This window comes from Octodon degus, unplaced genomic scaffold (genome assembly GCF_000260255.1).
Source record: "Octodon degus isolate 3935 unplaced genomic scaffold, OctDeg1.0 scaffold00089, whole genome shotgun sequence".
In the NCBI taxonomy this organism is placed as follows: Eukaryota; Metazoa; Chordata; class Mammalia; order Rodentia; family Octodontidae; genus Octodon; species Octodon degus.
In genome coordinates, this window is record NW_004524665.1 from 2,037,777 (window position 1) to 2,058,949 (window position 21,173).

General features: G+C 39.2%; 1 protein-coding gene across 2 annotated transcripts in view; it reads left to right on the top strand.

Moving 5' to 3' along the window:
• Positions 1 to 6: 6 nt before the first annotated feature.
• Cab39 (calcium binding protein 39) overlaps positions 7 to 21,173 on the top strand; it is a 96,359-nt gene continuing 75,192 nt past the window's right edge. Inside the window, exon 1 of one of the 2 annotated variants that reach the window (XM_004637304.2) lies at positions 7 to 27. The gene's annotated coding sequence lies outside the window, so the exon portion shown is untranslated. Of the gene's footprint in view, positions 28 to 440; positions 770 to 21,173 lie in introns of those variants that run through there. The other variant, XM_023722171.1, reaches the window with a different exon arrangement.

Consider the following 21,173-nt stretch of genomic DNA (forward strand, 5'->3'; position numbering starts at 1 on the left):
GGAGAGGGAGCCGCCCGGCCCAGCCCCGTGAGTGACCCGCGCCCGGCCCTGCTCGCGGCGGGGACGCCCGCCGGCTTCCGCCCGGTTGGGGCCCCGGGCTGCCTCCATTTTCTCGGGTAGCGACGGCGGCGGGTGAGGGAGCGGGCGCGACCCGGAGCCCTCGGCGCGGGACGCGCGGGGCCTGCTCCCCGCTCCCTAGCCCTGTGGCGCTGTGGGGCGGCCTGAGCCGCGAAGTGCGGGCCGCGCCGCTGTCACTCCCACCGCGCCTGGCGCTCTGGGCACCTCGCGCCCGGGCCCGGGGAGGCTCCCAGCTGTCGGGAGCCAGGGCCCACCTTTGTGGTCATCACTTGGGGCAGACACCTGACGGGTCCGTAGTTAGGGATTGTGCGGTCGGCGCGTTCCGGAGTTCGGTGGGAGCAGCCTGAGCGCTGCGTGCGTGCAGGCGCCGGAGCCGGTCCGCGCCGCTGTGACTCAAAGGTGAACCCGGCCCCGCGGTCCCTCCTCCCGGGAGCTTGCAGTTCCTCTGGTGTGGTAGATAAGACGAGTACACAAATAGCCACGATACCAGGAAGGAGGTGATAAGTCCTGTGAGCCACAGTGTGAGAGAGGTACCTGCGAAGGACCTGACCGGTCGATCGCTTCCGCCTTGGCAGAAACCTGGAAGACTTCCTGGGTGAGGCGGTGCCGCACGGGGTCCTAAAGGCCAGGTGGGATTTAGGCGAGGAGGCGGGTTGCCGAAGGGACGGTGGAGCACAGCTAGACGACCAAGGTACGTGCAGGGGCATAGCTTAGATATAGAGGACTCCGTTTATTGTCAAGAGCCATGATGGAATGGGATGGGCTTACAGAGGTATTTGGGGACCATATCCTTGGAGGCTGTAGAAGCAAACTCAGCGATGTTCTGAAGAAACCAAGAGCTGATTTCTCAGTGACTCCAGAGCCTGGAAATGTAGGCTAGGGTATATTGAAAGAAAGGAAAGTCGTTCCTGGTCAGTACTTCATATTTTGTTCTTTGCATGTATGTAGTTTGAAATCGATTTTGACAGCTTCCGGGATATGAGTAAATCCATGTCCAGGCCAAGCAAAGTACCTTTTGCAGAAAGCGTCACTAGACATTAGGCTCTTCAGAGGTAATGGGACGTTGTCTATAAAATAGCTCATCTTCACCCAAGGGCGTCTGTGTTTGTGAGTTCCCTAGAATGAATCAAAACTTCTTGTACAGTATGTTAGATGTCTACATTCTGGAATTGCTAAGCTGAACCTAAATTACTTGTTTGATGTGGCATTTGTGTTCATCTGAATTGAATTTTTAAATTACAGTTAATATTATTGGACAGAAAGTTGGGCATAGGCTTTTTCTAGAAAGATATAATCACGTATTAGTTTTTAGTTATGAAATCTTAAAGGATAGACAAAAGTGAAAGTTTTTAGCTCTCCTTTGTAGTTTTTTGAAATTAGTAGTAAGTAAGTAGTACTTATATTTGAAGTCTATGCTATTCGACCTGTGGAAGTAGCTTAGAATCTGTGTCGGCTTTATAAGCACTTAGATATTTGTGTGTGTATGACAAATGAATGCCAACTTTTTCCAGTTTTAAATCAGTGTAAAGTATGATCTTTGCAAAAGCTTAGAAAATACAGAAAGTGCTGGAGATTTTTAAAGAATGATCTTAATAGTACCATTTAGACTTGATTACTGTTAACATTTTTGCTGATTTCCTTACCAATCTTTTTGTGTGTATTTTCTTTACATGAAGAAAACATACTCTGTGTCTTTATACACATATATTTTTAAAGCATTTTTGCCATTAAATGTCTTTATAAAAGTTTTTAAATTTTACCCAAGCAAGGGAAACCTTTGTAAAGCTTTTGCTTTTTTTTTTTTTTCCTGAAAAAGTTACATCATTTACCTCATATGAAATGTAGTAACTGCCACTGTGGACAAAACTTTTTCTTCCTTGTTTTCTTTTCCTGGTCCTGGGGAGTAAACCCAGGGCCACATGTACTTGCTAGGCAAGTGCCCTGCCACTAAGGCATATCCTTAACCTGGATAGAACTTTATTTTTGTGCTGTTGATACAGAAACTCATCTTGTAGTCTAGGTTGCTGTTGCTCTCACTGTGACCTCTGAACTCTTCATCCTCCTGCCTCGACCTTGCAAGGGCTGGTATTACACATGTACACAACTTTTTAGAAAAAGCCTTTAGGCTTCTTGTTTGAAGAATATTTATTAACTTCTCTGTAAAATACTTTTTTTTTTTTTTAAATGGTGCAAACTTTGAACCCAGGGCCTTGTACATGCAAGCTCAGCGCTCTACCACTAAGCTACATCTCCACCTTTTTAAATTTTGAACCAGGTTCTCACTAACTTGCCCAAGTTGGCTTCCAACTTTCAATATTCCTGTCTCAGCCTTCTGAGGTTACAGATGTATGGCACTACACGGAGCATGAATAGTTCCAGGGGGGGGTTGGGTTTTGTTTTCCTTTTTAATTTTTCCTTTAATTATTTTTATTTTTTTTTATTTTTTATTTTTTTTTATTTTTGCAGAACCGGGGATTGAACTCAGGCCCTTGCGCTTGCCAGGGAAGCACTTATTCCACTGAGCCATCTCCCCGGCCCCATTAAATTTTACTTTAAAGAGAATAATAATGTTAGGCACAATACTATATTTCAAAAAATAAGACGATAGGAATTCAGTGGTTGAACAGTGGTTGCTATATTGCATACTGTTCTCTTCAAAGTAGTTTTAATTACACTGGTGTGCAGTGCCCCTGCCTACCCTCCACGCCTCAAAATAGTATCTAGAGCCTGATGTGGTGGTGTGTATGCTTGTAATCCCAGTACTCGGGAGGCTGAAACAGGAGGATCACTGAAAGTTCAAAGCCAGCCTGGTATACAAAGTGAGTTCAAGGCCAACCTGAACTGCTGTGAAATCCTCTCAAAAAGACAAAAAAAAAAAAAGAGGTAACACTTGTATGTATGCACCAAACACGGGAACACCCAACTATATAAGACAAATCTCAGTGGACATGAAAAATCTAATATCCAATACCACAATCTTAACAGGAAACCTTAACACCCTCTTATCCCCAAAATATAGGTCACTCAGACAAAAAAATTAGGAAAGAAGTAGCAGAACTGAACGAGAGCTTGGAACAAATGGACTTAGTGGACATATACGGAGTGTTCCACCCAACCACAGCTGAGTACACATTTTTTTCAGCTGCACATGGGTCATTTTCTAAAATAGACCACATACTAGTCCATTGGTCATGCTTAAGTATATGCAAGAAAACAGAAATTATCCCATGCATATTTTCTGACCATAGTGCAATGAAACTGGAAATAAATGACAAAAGAAACCAGAAAACCCCCCTAAACGCATGGAAATTAAACAACACCCTACTCAGCAATCAGTGGGTCACAGATGAAGTTAAACAAGAAATTGAACAGTATCTACAATTCAATGAAAATTCAAGCACAACTTACCGGAATTTATGGGATGCAATCAAAGCAGTCCTGAGAGGAAAATTTATAGCTACGAACTCACACATTAGGAAAACAGAACGGGAACGAATAAACACCCTAATGCTGCACCTCCAACATATAGAAAAAAACCAAAAAAAAAAAAAAAAACAAAAAAACCAAAAAAAAAAAAAAAAACAAAACCTCTACGCTAAGGCCACCTGTACAAGAACTCAGGCTGGATATATTTTCTAATTGGCATTTCCCTGACAAAATATAGAATTTGCTACAAAGGGATTTGCTACAATTATAAAGGGGACTTTTTGTATTTCAAAGCAGCTCTCTAGTTTATTAGTATTTTAGACCATAGGTCCTTGTATTAAATTAATTTGCTCTTTATGCTTTATAGTCTAATATATATTGGTAAGAATTCTGTTTCTAATAGCAAATAAAGTGAGGTGCTGTTAGACTGTAAATTTTCATAAAGTTAATATAAAAAGTAAGAGCCCAGATTAATAATGCAGTTTGGCTTTATAATTTGGCCCTGACTTGAAATTTGTTTGTATATTGCAGCATGTGTGTATGTTACATAGCATCTTTATTACTATGGAATATTGTTACAGGTTTTTCTTTCAGTTACCTTTTGTGAGATTAAAGACTTCTGTAGCTCCTGCCATACTTCTCCAAGAACCTTTATTTCAGGAGGTAGATCATTGCTTATTAACATTTTTGCTGTCTGCCATAAAAATACAGACACACATACGGACACAGTCAACCCATGCACTCTCCCACCCCTACCACACCACCTCCATCCTGCTCTCCAACAACAACAAAAAATAAATAAATAAAATCCAGTGTTAGGACAGAGTTTCATTTCAGATATTACCCTTTGGATACCTTTGTTTCTTTGCCATAGCTCATTTCAGTTAGGAGTTCGATTTTGTGGCTTTCCTTGGCTTTTATAGAAATAGGAGCATAGTAGTTGGATTAGTATGTATAATGGCAAAATTTTGGTTGATAAAATGTTACCATGAGATAAATTATGAAAAAGAAGATGAAATATCTATGAACTTGGAAGCTACATTTATTTACTTCACAAGTGTTATTTTACTTATTGAGACATAAAGATTTTGTATTGGTGTGAATATAGATGAAGTCTATAAAAGGACACAATTTAGTTGTCAGACTGTCTTTTGGAGAGAAGCTGAATATTGGAATCTTCCTTAATTAAAGAAGGAAGTGATCTGCGTGGAATTTCTGTGTGCTCTTAAGGGACTATAGAACTGTATCAGTCCACAATCTGAGAGAGAACATGATGAGACAAATACTTCCATAACCACCACTTATAGAATAGTTTGGTTGAGAAGTAAAATCATAAGTGTTCTGCTTTTGTTTCTCAGGCCTTCCACAGATCATAAGAAGAGTTACTGTTGTAGTGGATGGCAGAAGTTTAACTCACTGCCATCAGCTGTGTGTGTGTGCACGTGCCCCAGTGTTTCATTTTTTGTCTCATAGACGTTCCTAATCTCTCAGAGACTCCTAGTCTTGCTATGCTTTTAACTTTTCTTTCGAAATGAAAGGGGCAAAGGTAGGACAGCTTTGTGGTTTGTAGCAGGTGTGAAGTTAAGCCAGCCAGGAAGAGAGAATGGCACGTAGAGAATTACAAGAGGTCAGTCAAGTGTGAAGTGGCTGGGAAGGAGGGAGGAAAGCCTGCCTTGCCATTTATGTTGGCACATACCTATTTGTATGATCCTTAGTACATTGTGTCTAGTTCGAGATTTTGCTACTTACAGTATGGTGATTTACCTTGTAGGTTTCTGTTTGCTTGTTTATGTACATACACATCTTTATATGCATGTTGTGAAGGCAAAATCTAGTCTAGTTAGTGGCAGGTTAGTTTTATATGGTGATTATTCCTTAGGAGCATTATCCAGCTGATAAATTGTAGAGAACCAAGGAAATATGTTAATGCTGAAACCAACAGAACACTAATTTTGATAAAATGTTTGAGAAGCAAAATATATATTTTGTAGCTTGATCTTAATTAAGTTGCTACTTTATAACTTTTATGTAATGAATTATAGCTTGCTCAGTAGCTTGCTCAGGCTACTGTTAACATATTAGTCATTGTTCTCTCCCTCCACAGATTACCTGTCAGCTACATTTAGACATAAGGAAGAAATAGCATAAACAGGATTTTGTTTACATGCCTATAAGGCCCTCTCTTAGATGTTTGGAAGGACCTTGTTACTCCAGTGATTAAAAGCATAGGTGCAGCCAGACCCCCTGGGCTTGAACTACCCTCCTGTGTGTTCTGTAGCTGTAGGCTGGTGCTCAGATGGGAAGAATAGGCCACCTCAGAGAGGTTCACAGTAGGATTAAATGAGTTACTGTATCTGACCTGCTTAGGACAGGGCCTGGCACATAGTAAGAATGCTCAGACATCAAAAGTTTTGTGATATTGATAGTTGACTATTCCGAAGAAACTTTAGAACTTTACAAACAATCTAGTGTGGATGGATTCTTTGAGGCTTACTGTACCTGGACTTTGCAGATGGAGTTTTCTGTAAGAGTGAAGCCACTTGTCTAGGGTTTTGTAGTGTATCAGCCACAGGACTAGATCTTGAGATAGTTTTCTTCATCCAGTTTGCTGAGTGAAATATTTGTTTTATGCAGCAATATCATCTTTGAGGCTTTACATTTATATTTACGAAGATTATATTCACATGTATTAAATAATCTTTGATACATAATCCTTTTTATGGTTTAATCGAACGTGCATGATCATGTAGTTGGAAAGTTTGGGGGGATCTGTATGAAGTTACAAACTGAAATGGATGGGACTGGCAATGTAGCTCAGCAGCACAGCGCTTGCCTGGCAAGTGTGGGGTCCAGAGTTCCATTTCCAGTACCAAAAGTAAAAAAGAAGTAAGAAAGGCTGGGGGGCGGGGTAGCTCAGTGGCATAAGCACCTGGTGGCAAGCACAAGGTCCTGAGTTTGATCCCTGGTACCCCTCAACTCCTCAACCCTCTGCCCCCCCAAAAAAGAAATAAGAAATGGACAAAGAACTGGGGGAGATGAACATAAGTTACCTGATAAATTAGGGCTGTAAGTTCCCATTTGGTTACCATTATATGTTGAACACACCTCTGAGGTAGATAGAATTGTTCCAACATCATTACAAATGGGAAACCAGGGTGGGGCCTTTCCAGGTTCCCATAGGGTATGCTGTGCATTTGGGCTATAGTTGGAACTCAGGTCTGCCTTGTTTCTAAAAGGTATGCTCCCTGCAGTGTATAGCATGACTTTCTCATCTGAAATAGTTTTCTTCCATAGTGTCTTGATTTCTTGCTGAGTATTTTTGTTTAGTATGTTAAAATAAAGGCGTCTAAATAGAAGCTATTGAGGTTTTTAATAGGTTTCCAAAGAGTAACCACATGTTGTAGTCAAAAATAAGATGGTTTGTTCTATGCTTCGGTTGTATCATGATATGATTAGTGGTTTATAGTTTAGTTAAACAGTAGGTAAGTATTTATTTTTCATGCTAGTCTTGTAGTGGGGATAGTAGGCTTGTGTTACAGTGGGAAGACAGAAGCCTGGGAATTAGCTGGGCTGTTCCAGGTCCTGACCTGGTGAGTAATCATGTTGTCACTCTGGGCAAGTAACTTCCCCTCTCTGGGCTTCAGTCATTCCGTTCTATATCAAGGGAACCAGGTTCAAAACCCCTCAAGTCCTGCTAGCTCTTACCTTCTGTGATTGTGTGTGTAGGCTTAGATTTGAATTTCTCCAATACTAGATACCCCTGGTTTTGCACATGGCCTTGAAGTCTGTTTCTTTATGAGAACTTTATAGCATGTGACTGTGCTTTAGCATTTTTTTCTTCCAATTGGTCAGATGCCTGGAGTGAGTTATGTCATGATATTGAACTTCTCTGCTTAGGATAAGCATGAGCAACATCAAAATGTGTATTTTCTACCTTTGTACTTATGAATAAATAGTTGAGAACTAAATGTTATATGGTTGTAAAGTGCAGCCTTAGTAACTCAGGTAATGATTAACAAATCCTCAAGCCTCACATGAGTTTCATTGTGAAAATTGTGTTATGCAGTACTATGAGCTGTTTGTTTTGTGGAAAGGAAAAACATTAACTACGAACATTAGGAGTGGAAAGATAGGGCCAGAAATGTAGAATTAAATTTGGATTTGTAGAGAACAGTTCCTAAAGCAGTAAGTATTCTTTTGCTGTATTGCTGTTGATCTTCTAACTGCATGAAGGGAGTATACAAGCTTAGATCTTGGGTTCCTGCCAGCCCAAGGTTGTCACCTAGCTTGGATGAACACTGAGCACTTGCAGCTCCTCAAATAACTGTTAGTTCATACAGATTTCTCTTTCTTGAGTTCTAAGTTTGTCTCAACAGTTTCTTCCTGATTTGATGGTATACTGTCAGCCAGTTCATTTATTTACTGTCTATCAGGGAGGCAAGAACTCAGGACACTCCAATGATTCCAGGTAGATCTACTTTGGGCTGCCATTCTTTTATTTATGATACAGTTTTATCTTCTGGTCAGCCTTTGTGTGAGTTGTAGGTTATGTAAGTTTTTTTCTCTAGACTATAATTTACAGTGAGGACTGATTTTTGTTTAATCTTTCTGTTGTTGTTTTAAAGTTTCTTAAATATCTTTTTCTCTCCCTTAGAGCCATCTTGTATTTTCAGGGAATAATACATTGTATCTATAACTATTAAATGATACAGCCATTTGAGAGTAGGGTACAGTTTCTCTTCTAGTCAGTAGAGATTAAATACTTAACAAATACAGTTTACTATTTATTTCTGCTATATTTATGTTTATTTGAAAGTGATTTACATACTATAACAAGTAATAGTTAAAGCTTTGGAGAATCTGATTTTCCCAGATAAGTTCACATAAAGCTGTTTTACTAAGTTATGTTTTGCAGTGGACTAGTCTTTGAATAGATGAGCAATAGCTCAGGGAAACACTGCACTGAACTCAGTAAATCGAATTTTTATTGGCTGATTTTGTTTTTGAGACAGGTTTTTGCTGTATTCCCCAAACTGACCTGAATTTCTGGGCTCACTTGATCCTCCTACCTCAGCTTCTCAAGTAGGTGGTACGGCAGGCATGCACCACCACATGCAGCTCAGATATGTGTGTGTGTGTGTGTGTGTGTGTGTGTGTGTGTGTGTACTTTATTTTTGTGGTGCTAGGTGAATGCTTTATTGCAGAATTTCATTCCTGCAACTGCATTTTTAGCCCTCAATTTTCCCCCCAGTTCAGGCTGGCCTTGAACTCACTTTGTAGCACAGGCTGGCCTTAAACTTGCAGTGATCCTCCTGCCTCAGCCTCCCAATCCATTTTTATTTTTTATGATGTGTTATTCATTTCCTGTAGAGCTAGTCAGTTTTTAGTGTGTATTTTGTTGTTTCCAAAGGAAACATAATTGCAGGATTGTCCAGTTAGCCAACATTATTTACTCATAATACCTACTTCCCCAGGAAATAACCACAAAGTTCTTGAGGAGGGGTTCTATTGGAACACAGCTTGGGAAGTGCTCTTATTTGTACACTTAGTTTGGCATTCAAAGCATTATTTTCTGGTTAAGATGAGTACTTATTGGAATTGAAATAAGGTTAAAATAATTCTCAGATTTGGTAAGAAAAAAAAAGGAACACTTTTTTTTTTCTTTTTCCTTTTTTTTTTTTTTTTTTTTTTGGCGGAAGTAGGGATTGAACTCAGGCCCTTGCTCTTGCCAGGGAAGCGCTTATTCTACTGAGCCATCTCCCCAGCCTCCAAGGAACACTTTCGATCAGTGACTTTTCACTAGCCCCATTCCCAAAGCTTCAACTCACAGCAAGAAATTACAGATTTATAGTCACCTACCACATGCACTCAGACTTTGTGTTCTGTTTCTTAATGCCTGCTATGTGCTGCTAAAAGTAAGTCAGTATGAAATTTGAGGAACACTGTAATGTTACATGAACATAAATTCATCAAATGTCAAAATGAGAATTGGGCCAGGTATGGTGGTGCACACCTATAATCCCAGCACTTGGGAGGCTGCTGCAGGAGGATCCCTGTGAATTTGAGGCCATCCTGGGCTACATAATGAGTTTAAGGTCAAACCTGAACTGCACAGTGAGACCCTGTCTCAATGAACAGAGGGAGAGCATGAATGAATGAATATACCAGAGACTTGTTTTGTAAATAAAAAAACTAAAACTCAATGTTGATGACAAAGGAGCTCCTCAAATTCTGGATTTAAATCATAGTTGTGTGTTGTTGGGCAGGATTTTTAATGTGCATTCTTCCATTGGTTCTCGTATGTGAAGCGGCAAGGGCAGAAGCTGTGCAAAGAGTAGTTGAGGGTTCAATAAAGCAACACTGAGCGCAGCTAACCTCAGTGACTACTACAGTGAGCTTTCGTGATCACCAAAGCTCTCAGACTCCGCTATATCGTAAGTGCTTCCAGACGTATCTTGTGAAGTTAGCTGGACATGGTGGCTATACTTGGAGTGCTAAAGGAGAATGGCAAGTCCCAGACCAGCCTGGGCAACTTAGCACCAGCTCAAAATAAAAAGTGAAAACTACTGGGAATGCAGTTCACTGGTAAAGTGTTCATGGATTTGGGATGGGGCAGGGCAGGGCAGGGGGAGGAAGACCCTGAAATTGTTGAGCCTGAAAGTGAATCTGGACTCTTCTTTTAGTTTGGTTTTGGTCTTTTGAGACAGGCTCTCAATTATGCAATATAGGCCCAGCCTTGAACTTGAGATCCTCCTGCCTCAGCCTCCAGTGTGTTGGAATTGAGGGTGTTCCACCATACCCAGCTTAACTGGGACTGTCTTGATCTGTATTTTTATGTATCATTTGTTGTGGTATTGGCCCTCTGAAATAAGGTTTGTTTGGTGTTTTTTTTTGTTTTGTTTTGTTTTGTTTTTTGCTGAACCGGGGATTGAACTCAGGCCCTTGCACTCGCCAGAGAAGCACTTGTTCCACTGAGCCATCTCCCAAACCCTGAAATAAGGTTTTAAATAGCTAAAAGAACTCTTTTAAACTATTTTTCGTTATAGTTACTATTTTAATGTAAACATATAGTTAATACTAATATATGTATATACTTACATTAGTGATTAATTTGGCATTGTAATTTTAATTCACTGAAAGAAAAATAGGATAAAATTGATGTTTCTTGTCTTATCTTCATTTCTACAGTTTATTGAAGTTCCTTCATCCTCCGTCCTTAATATTTTCCACTACTAATGAGAATTTAATCATACATCCTGACATAAGAAAGAGATATTTAGAGGAAAGTAAGGGTAGCAGAGGTCAAACTCCCCATTGTCTTAAAGTTCACTACTTTATATATCTATGTGAGCTACTAAACTATTTTGACTTTTCTAGCCATCCTTGGATTAAATATTCTCTGTTGTTTTTACTACCAGTTTGTTTTCAATATGGCCTGAAATAAGAGCAGAGTGTGGTGGCACAGGCCTATAATCCCAGCATTCAGGAAGAAGAGGCAGCAAGATTGTCACAAGTTGGAGGCCATTTTAGCTACAAAGGAAGTTCAAGGCCAGTCTGGACTACACAGTGAAACTCTGTCTGAATTAATTAATATTAAATGTAGTGAAAGGAAGATCAAAGGCATCAGAATCCTTGGCATGGGATACAGTATTCTGTGTAGACACACCATAGCTGTTTGAAAAGGTCTAGTCTGTTACAGGAGCTTTGCTATTATAGAGAAGAGGAAGGAATAAGAGATAGGCCAGAAGAAAGTGGTCTCTCAATGCACTGGATCTGAATTTATGTCATGCACAACTTTGAAAGATGAAATAGTAGAAGTGGTACTGATTGCTTTCAGAATTGTCTTAAGAATTAGAGTGTGTGCCAGGTGTGGTGGTGCATGCCTGTAATCCCAATACTTGAAGGCTGAGTCGGAAGATCACACAGTACGAGGCCAGCCAGGGCTGCTCAAAGTCAGCCTGATCTAAATAGGGAGACCCTGGCTCAAAAAGAAAATTAGATCAGTGAATAATCATGGAATATATTATATGTTAGACACCACAGCCTCCAACCAAAAAGAGGAGGCAAAGCTCCAGACCATAATAGTATAGATATTATGCATGCTTATAAAAAATGGAGGAGAGAAAACATCTTCATGTTATGAAGCTAACCTAAGAAACCTAATATAGGGGCTGGGGAGATGGCTCAGTGGAATAAGCACTTCCCTGGCAAGCGCAAGGGCCTGAGTTCAATCCCCGGTTCTGCAAAAAAAAAAAAAAAAAAAAAAAACAACAACAAAAAAAAACTAATGAACTTAATAAAAGATAATATCAGAAACCTAGTAAGACATGTTAAAAAAAAGAAGCCAGCATGCCAGTTTCATTTATCAAAATAACTGTGAAAGGTGTAAGTAAAACACTAGCAAGTTTACACTACTAAGTTTAATTAAATAGGAAGTTGTCAAAGAGGGTAACACTTGATATTTACTGTGTGCCTGGTTTTGTTCTAGTCACATACATTCTCTTGCTTAGCCCTCACAACCCTAAGAAAGAGGATCATGTTACTCTCATTTTGTAGATTGAGAAGTTTAGGACAAGAGATATAGTACAAGAATCTCCCCCAAATTGCTAGTGGTTAAGACACAGAGCCTGGTTTTAAGTCTTAGTACCTGGCACTGGCCTATATTTTAATCCATGGGCTATATCATTCCAGTATGTGGCAAGATAACAATGATAATTAACAATTCTTTGTGAATTAGGAACTCCTAATAGGAAACAAAATAAGGATGGCAGTAACACTACTCATGTTTGCTGCTGTCCTGGGCAGCACAAGAACACATCAAAAGGTATAACCTTTGAAAACATGATAGAAAATAGTATTTTCAGATGATCACAATCTTAAATGTAAGAAAAATAAGTTTGGTATTGTGGCCGTCTCCCACATAGAAATGTTTAACAATTGTTACATTTTTCTTGCTGGCAATATCCAGTTGCAAAAATACTGAGTGAAAAATATTAGGGTAATAAAAAATGGAAATGCTTTTGGTCAAGAATCCACGTGAAATGTTGGGATCTCTGTGAAGAAAACTATAAGGTTAATTCTGTGGAAAAGGACTTAAGAATGGAGAATAATCATATTTTTTTAACAAGACAGTTGAGCAAGAAAATTTTTCCAAGTTAAATCAGTGTATTATTGACCAGAGAGCACAGTCAGACTTTTTCAAAAGTCAGTTTATAAAACCTTAATCAAAACTTACAAAACTTTTGCAAAAGCAAGATCATTTATTAGTAGAGAAGGAGATTTTTTTTTTTCCAGTACCTGGGATTGAATTTAGGACCTTGCACTTACCAGGCAGACTCTTATGCCACTGAGGTATATCCCTAGTGCAAAACAATTTTAGATAGTTGGTCATCTTTTGGGAAAATCAACATTCAGATATAGTTACCCTTTCTATGAAAATATATCTGATAGATGGATTAAAGCACCTGCTTAGGCAGACTTAGGGACTGGAGTTTGATCCCCAGTATGCCAGCCCGCCCCACCCCTGGGGTGCACTGAGACAGTGATTGAGAGATTGAAACTGGGCATGGTGGTACACGCCTGTAATACCAACGCTTGGGAGGCTGAAAACTGGAGGATCACTATGAGTCCAATCTGTGTAGTGAAACTTTGTTGTCCCTGTTCTAAATATGTATGTATGTATGTGTATATATGTGTGTATATATACATATATGTATAAGAAAATGAATAAAAACATAAATGAAGACAATTTATATTAATAGCAATCAGATCTTTGAGGAAGTAGGCTTCATTGTTACAGTGACTAAAAGGGTGGCTAAGGTGAAATGTGTAATGTTTTGTGGTGTTGGACAAAGTATGGTAAAACACGAGACAGATTGATAATTAGCATTTATTATTAAGCTCCCTTAGTATTTTCAGTGCTACCCTGGGCATTTTACTCATTGTTTTATAAATTAAAAACTATTTTATGTACTTTACATATGTGAATTTATGTCAGTAGGTTATTATGTATCAGTAAAGCTATTTCAAAACATCTATTTTAGTTATTAATTGGGAGAAAAAAAGGTAGTTTGCTTCTCTGAATCTTTAGATTGCTAAATATGTTTGAGCAAGTTAAAAGTTTTCCAATTTATGCTGCACTGATTTTATTGGCAGTGTAAGTACTTTATAATACTATCTAGTATTATAAACCTGGGAGGAAAGTAGTGTTAATGTGAGACTACCTTAGTGATGAAAAGAGAGAGCTGCTGGCCAGGTGAAGTTATCTCTTGGAGAATTCAGTTTTTGAGTTCACAGTCTTCAGACTACATACATGCTTGAGTTTTAGGAAACATTGTTCACCTCAGCTATTCAGAACTCATCCGCATATAGAGTCTTTCCCTGCTGATTTTCATTTACTATCTCACTTTGCGAAAGGCATGTAAAGTGGCCCTTATTCTCCAAGCATATATGTGAAAATATTTTTTGTTTTTGTTTTTTAATTTTAACATAGAAGGACAAAGATGGCAGGGTAAAATAGTTCAAACATTTTGTGGAAGAGCGCCTATAAAGGTATTGGGCACTTGGAAAAGTTTGGTCAAATTACTGATCCAGCAATGGGAGTAAGATGAATTGAATTACGATGATAGTAAAGTATGTACCTGTAGGGAAAATGTCGACTAGTTGACTTGTCCTGGATTAGTGTGGTTAGTGGGAAGTTGAAGAGTTACTCATAATAGTGTTATATTCCTGCATAAAGCTAGTGAATTGTAGGTGCTTATTGATTTGAAATAGCAAATATTGCCAAGAGAAACTTCTTTTCGTCATCATTAACAAATGTGCATATTACCCTAGGTACTCTTAGTACTGTTTAGTAGAAGTAAGCTCCAACAAATAGGACTAAGTAAATGCTACTTTGCCAAAGAAGAACACTTTTTTTGCAACCAGGGATTGAACTCAGGCCCTTGTGCTTACCAGGGAAGTGTTTATTCTACTGAGCCATTTCCCCAGCCCTGAAAAACACATTTATGGCCAAGTAGTCCTGTGCTTATGTAATGATTGATTGTCTCATTGTTACCCAGATAGCCCTGCTTTGGAAGATACATTGTCATCTTGTCATTTATTAGTTGTGAAACTCTCTTGACAGCCTCCTCCTCCCCAACATGTACTGACATGTACTGAGGATACACGGCTATCTTCCTTGGTCCTCAGGTGTTTGCCTCAGGATGGTTTAATTCTGAGGCATTACTTCTGGAACCAAAGGACTCGTTGATCTTTCCTTGGAACCACAAGGGATTTTAGAAGATTGCCTTGACTTTGCTTCTGAATGAGAGCTACAATGTTAAGGCACTTTTATGAAAGGAACCAAAACGGAGAGATTCTTTTTTTGGGGGGAGGGGGAGTACCAGGGATTGAACTCAGGACCTTGCACTTACCAGGCAAGCACTTATTCTACTGAGCTATCTCCCCAGCACTAGAAAGGAGAGATTCTGAATGTAGCACTTTGTGTCTAGATTCCCTCTTCTTCCACTGTCACAGAACTTGGGAACTACTGAAAGAGAAGATGGGACGTTCCAGGCTGTAAATGTTTGTTAGTGATATCATGTAACTCTTAGAACTGTTCATTATCTATATATTATTAACTTTTAGTTGATTTTTCCCTATGCCTTCCAAGTTTGAGAACCAATATAGCCAAAGGAAAAAAAGATAGGCATTTCATAAGATCATCTTGGGAGTTCATGGGGGGGTAATTTCCATTTTCTTATATAATCTTGAACAGTATTCTCAACCTGATTTGACACTTTTTTATGCATTTTATGTCCTTATTGGCACATTCAGGACAAAAATCCAGATTCAAAAATAGGTATACAGAGTATATAGAAGAGTCAGGTAGTGCTGTCTTCATTGTCACAGGTCAGTTGAGCCCTTTGCAAGGTTCACAGACGCAAGATCTGAGCCCTGCACTCAGAGATGCCCTTCTCAAGATAGACAGCTACATCAGTGAGACTGAGGAAGTGTCTTCTGTGTTAATTGGAGCTTGTGGTTCTTCCAGTGAAGCAGGGATTTAATCATCCCGTGGCCACTACCCCCTCCCCCGCTCAAAAAGTCAAGCAATTGAGGTGTAGGAAAAGGCAAATATGTACCTGGGTTCAAACTACCAGAAACAGCACAGACACAATTAAGATGTTCTATTTCCTGCTGTATCACCCTGCTCTCTGTGCAGACCAGCTTTCTGTAGCTGCTAGAAATCCTGGCCACCTGTATTTCAGAAATGTTCTATCATGAAACTTCAGCTTCTAATTGGAGACTGCTCTCTCAGATTAAATGGCTACCTCTTCTTTAGGTTCCTTTGCTGGAGTCCAAAGGGAAATGGTGCCTAGAGGCTATAGCAGCGCCCTCTGGTAGCTGTGTGACTGGTAATGCAGAAAGACCCCCATGACCTTTACAGCATAAGATTGTTGTGTCTATCTCATCTTGTTATCTGGTTTGTTCTGGTGTCCAAGATAAAAGTTTGATGGATTTTTTGGTTATTTGTCTACCTCAGACTACATATTCCTTTTTTTTTTTAATCAGTTGGTACAGGGTCTCACTACGCAGCTCCAACTTGTGATCCTCCTGCTTTCAGCCTCCCCAGCACTGAGATTTCAGGCATGTGCCACTACACCCGGTCTTGGTTGCCTGGCCCTGCTCCAGTGTGCCTGGGGTGGAGCTGGCCCTGCATGTCATACCAAGGATCGAACCTGGGTCGTTGCACTTGCCTAGGCAGGTGTTTAGACCACTAAGCTATCTCTGCAGCATCTTGTTCCTATTTTTATTTGATAGTTTATCTCAAATTTTAGCCTTAAAAGCAAGCCCTGTTTTAGCTGTTAGTCTTAGATATCCTCAGGGTCCCTGGGGAGTCTGTAAAGGCTTGGACCATAGTCCCAAAGACATTGCACACCTGACTTAAAAACTACTGCATTTAAAATTGCTCAACTGTCCCAGAATATGAAAAAAGGATTGGAATGTATGCTGGTCCAGTGTGGACTGTTTCTCTGCATTATCTCCTAGTTTGAACCACCAGTCCTTGTTGATAGGGTGCATTTTGCTTTATCTTGTCATTTGCAGTTTTTCATTTTACATTGTGCTCTTTGCCTGTCACCTCTCCCCACCACCTTCATCTCCACTTGTGTTCTTGTTGCTTTCCTTCATTTCCTTGAAGAGATAGTATAGGATAGTGGTCTGCAAGTACAGCTCATCCATTATAAGTTGAATTTGTTTTCTTTTCTTTTTTTTTTATTTTTCAGAACCTGGTATTGAACTCAGGTCCTTGAGCTTACCAGGGAAGCGCTTATTCTACTGAGCCATCTCCCTGGCCCTGAGTTGAATTTCTTAAACCATTTGAATGGGCTACTTTTTATACCTACTAAAAACATATTTCTCTGTAAAGCCAGCCATTTAAACCTCAGTATCTAAAGTGCCTCACACATAATAGAGACTTGAATAATATTTTGAGTAAACTTAAAAGTATTTTTATTTTTTTCTTATTTACCAGAAAAGAGAATGATAAGAAATGAATAGACATTACATATTGGCAGTGAGTCTTTGATGGAAGACCTGGGACAGTCATTTTACATTACTAAGGAGGCTAGGTCACTGTTTGTAGTTAGAAATTATTGAGCTGTCAAGAAAAATTCTCTAATTTTGCCATATACCATACATGTTGATTGCCTTAATATGCTTTCCTTGGTTGACTTAAAGTAGAAATCTGTCCCCAGGTAGGATAATCCTATCAGATTCCACGTTAGCAAGAAAATTAACAAACCATATCTTGCAGTAGCATTTAAAACTTTTCATGATGGAAAGCTGCACTTTAATACTAAAATGAGATTTTTTTAAATGTTCCTTTCTGTTGTAGTTTGGGCTTGACTTAGTGTCCATGTGTTGGGAGGCTTGGTCCTCAGTGTGGTTATGCTGACTTGTGAGACCTTTAGGAGGTGGGCCCCAGTGGAAGGGACCTGGGTCATGGGGAGCTCACCCTCCAGAGGGGCTAAGAATATTCTGAGAGCATCTGGTGGTTCTGAGCGGACCCCAGCCATTACTTTCTGCCCTCTTGAGATGTGTTTGCTTTTTCCCACACAACTCCCATGGTTGCTAACACAGATGAAGAGGGGCCTCACAGAATTGAGCTGTGCCATGCCCTGGAGCCTCCAAACTGAGAGCTGAGTAAGCCTCTCTTTTTCATGAGCAACCTACTAATCTAAACCACTGTTGAACTTATGACCAAGGTGTGCCCTTCACACTTAGAACCCACCACTTGGACATAGTGACCCATCTTGTTTTTGTATGTTTCTGTATATCTCATAAAGCCTGTGTCTTTTTTTCATGTAGTATGCCTTGTTTATACAGTATTGTAATTTTTGCTGATTGTACTATACAGTGTTGCACTATAGTTTTATCTTATATGTTAAGATACTGCTTGTATGAGTTATGCAAATAAAAGCCATCGAGTTAATTTTCTTTGACCATTTCTTTGTTCTGAATATTATAATTATATACTACATACAATTCCTCATTTAGTAACCAGTTCATTTAACAACCCAGTAACAAGAACATAATTCAGTATTGTGTGCTTGTTACTAGGAATGTCTGTATTTTGCTATAGTGATGAAAAGCTAACATAATTACCTCCCTCCCCCCACTCATCCCACTTAAATAAGGAGCAGTAAGGGGAAGAGGCAAATAAAATAATTCCTGGGGTTGAGTTAGTACGCATATAAGGCATGTCTTTTATACTCATGCAAGGTGAGCCCCACACATTTGGCTTTGTGTTCTTGAACAGCACTAATAGCTACCTTTGAAAACTAAACGCGCTTGAGCTGGGGATATAGCTCAGCGGTACAGGACCTGTGTGGCAAAGTTCTGAGTTCAATTTCTGATACCAAAAAGAAAAGAAAACTGAGGAGCTTAACCAGGATTTTACTTCAAATATAGCTATATAAATTGACCTGAAGGCCAGTTTTATGCCCAGCATACAGATACTGTGGAGTAGACATTCTCAACATTGGAGAAAGTTGAAATCAAGAAAAGACAGCTGATTAAAGCACCTGCAAGCCAGCGCAGGGGATGGGGGTTTGATCCCCGGCCTACTGTGCTGGGCCCTGCCCCTAGGGTGCGCTGAGATTGCAGTTGAGACTGGGAGTGGTAGCACGCGCCCATAATCCCAGCTCTTGGGAGGCTGTAAACAGGCGGATCACTATAAGTCTGATCTAGTAGTAAGACCCTGAACACCCCGTAGACCCTTCCCTAAAATACAAAAAATAAATAAATTAAATTAAATTAAATTAAGAGAAGAGTTTTGGAGTCTACACAAGAATAATTAAATTTTAGGGCCGTCCAGATAGTTCAGTGGATTAAAGCACCTGCGTAGGCAGGTGTAGGGACTGAGATTCAATCTCCAGCATGCTGAGCCAGTGCGTGCCTGTAATCCTAGCACTTGGGAGGCTGAAAACAGGAGGATCACTACAAATCTGATCTGTGTAGTGAGACCATGTACACCCTGTACTAAATAAATAAAAAAGAATACAATAAAAAAGTAATTGAATTGTTACCTGTGTGTTTGAGTTTTTTTTATTTAGTCATCCTAGTTGCTTTAGTGGCATTTCTCTACTGAAGTAGTAAAGGAAAAATGAGATCCTATATTCAGAATTTGAGGAGGAAAATAAGTAATTTTTAAATTTTTTTATTTGTATTGATTTTATTAGTACATGTTTATAATTCATGCAGTTTATAATCTTGGGTGGTTCTATGTACATATTTCAGCTTTTCTTTTAACCCTCTTCCCTTCCTCTCCCATCACCATTTCCCTCCAGTCCCCTACCCCCTTTTTCATTCCTGTAATACTATTTGTCTTAGCTCTTGGCATGAAGTATAATGTTTACATTAGGAAGTAAGTTTTTAATATAAGTAAGCATGTCTTTGGCCGCTCTTTCTGCTTGGGATCCTCTCAGAATGTAACATTTTATGCTCCTTTTAGATATAAGTTGCTTTTACTGTATTTTAGATACCTTTATAATTGAAAAGCAGATTTTCCAGTTTGACTGAATTATGATGTCAACACTTCACTGGGAAAAGAACCACACCATAAACAGTGGAATGTTCTTTGAGCAGTAAAAGAAGGCATGTGGTCACCTGTAAATAGCACTTCGGCTTATAGTGAATTTTTCACCTTCTGCTTTCCTTCTCACTTGATACTTTATTACGCACCAGAGCGTGACAAAATTACAAAATAATTGTCTTACCTTATCGCAGTTCAGACCGTTGCATAAAGTTCTCCAGTCAGTTCTAATCCATTTTCTGGAAGATTGTAGACTTTACAAGACAGTTCAGGAAGTATCCCCTTGACTGGAAGCTGTGACCTTCAGCTCACAATGCCATCGGTGAACTTGCCATTCAGGTCCATGGTTTGTGTTTTGTTTTGTTTTCATAGAGCACAGGTAATGTGGCATGTATTGCAGTGTTTCTTAGATTTAAGACTTCTGTGTACCTGTCTCCTTATTGTATTTCATGGAGTTCTCATGTTTTGGTCCATTGGCTGAGTTTTGGCTATTTGACCGGAGTAGTGTTTTATTTTTCCCTCCAAAACTACAAGCAACAGCTTTTTTATTTGATCTTACCACTCATTAGACAATGACATTTTTACTACTTCTTAAGTTAAATAATTTTTAGCCTTATTATTTCATTGAGAACTCATCAACACGGGTTCAAGCCTTCATATGCCAGTTAGTCTGTTGATGTCAACTGCGGAAAGGATGTATTATTTAACTGCTTAGGAGAATTCAGAGAGATAGCATCCTTGGTGAATATTCCAAATGAGGGCCGTATAATTGTGTACCCTATGACCCTAAATATTTTTGTTGGAAAAGAATCTGTTCACACTAAATACCACTGTACAGCTGCCGGTGAACAGTTTAAGAAGATAACCCAACTATGGTGGTTCTGTTCAGGATCATTTTGGGGTATATTTGTACTTTTTTGAGCATTTAACCATAACAAATAGTAATGCTTAGAACTTGAAAGAGTGATTTTCCAGGTTTATATCTGATCTTATAGAAAGAAATTTAAGGGTATAAGTTTTAAGTAGAGATTTGGGTTTTTTTTATTTTTGAAATTAACTTTGAAAAGCAAAACATAAAAATTATCTTACCACTCTTGGATTATTCCAGAACTTTCTGGAATCATAGCATTTTTAATATACTTTAATCCTTCGACCCCAAAATAATTTCCTAAATAGTAAGGACTTTTGTTTCTCTTACGATACTAGGAAGGAATGAAACCCATGGGACTCTACCACTGAGCTGCATCTCCAGACCTTTTTGGTTTTAATTTTGAAGCAAGATCTCAGAGTTGCCCAGGTTGACTTCAGACTTGACAGTCCTCTCTCTTCAGCCTTTTGAGCACATGTGCCACAGTGCCTGGCTATAGTTTTGTTACCATATTCGGACTTCATTTCGAATTTTTTTGTTAGTAGTTGAAGTTTTGAATTAGGCCTTCTTTTTTTTTCTTTTTTTGGTTTTTTTTTTCCATAATTTTATTGAGAAACAAATAGCAATGAGACAGTTTCAAATCAAATTGATAGGACAGTTCCAATAATTAACACATTGCATACATTCTTCCTAGTGGTTAATTGCTGTACAAGATGCAGACATGAT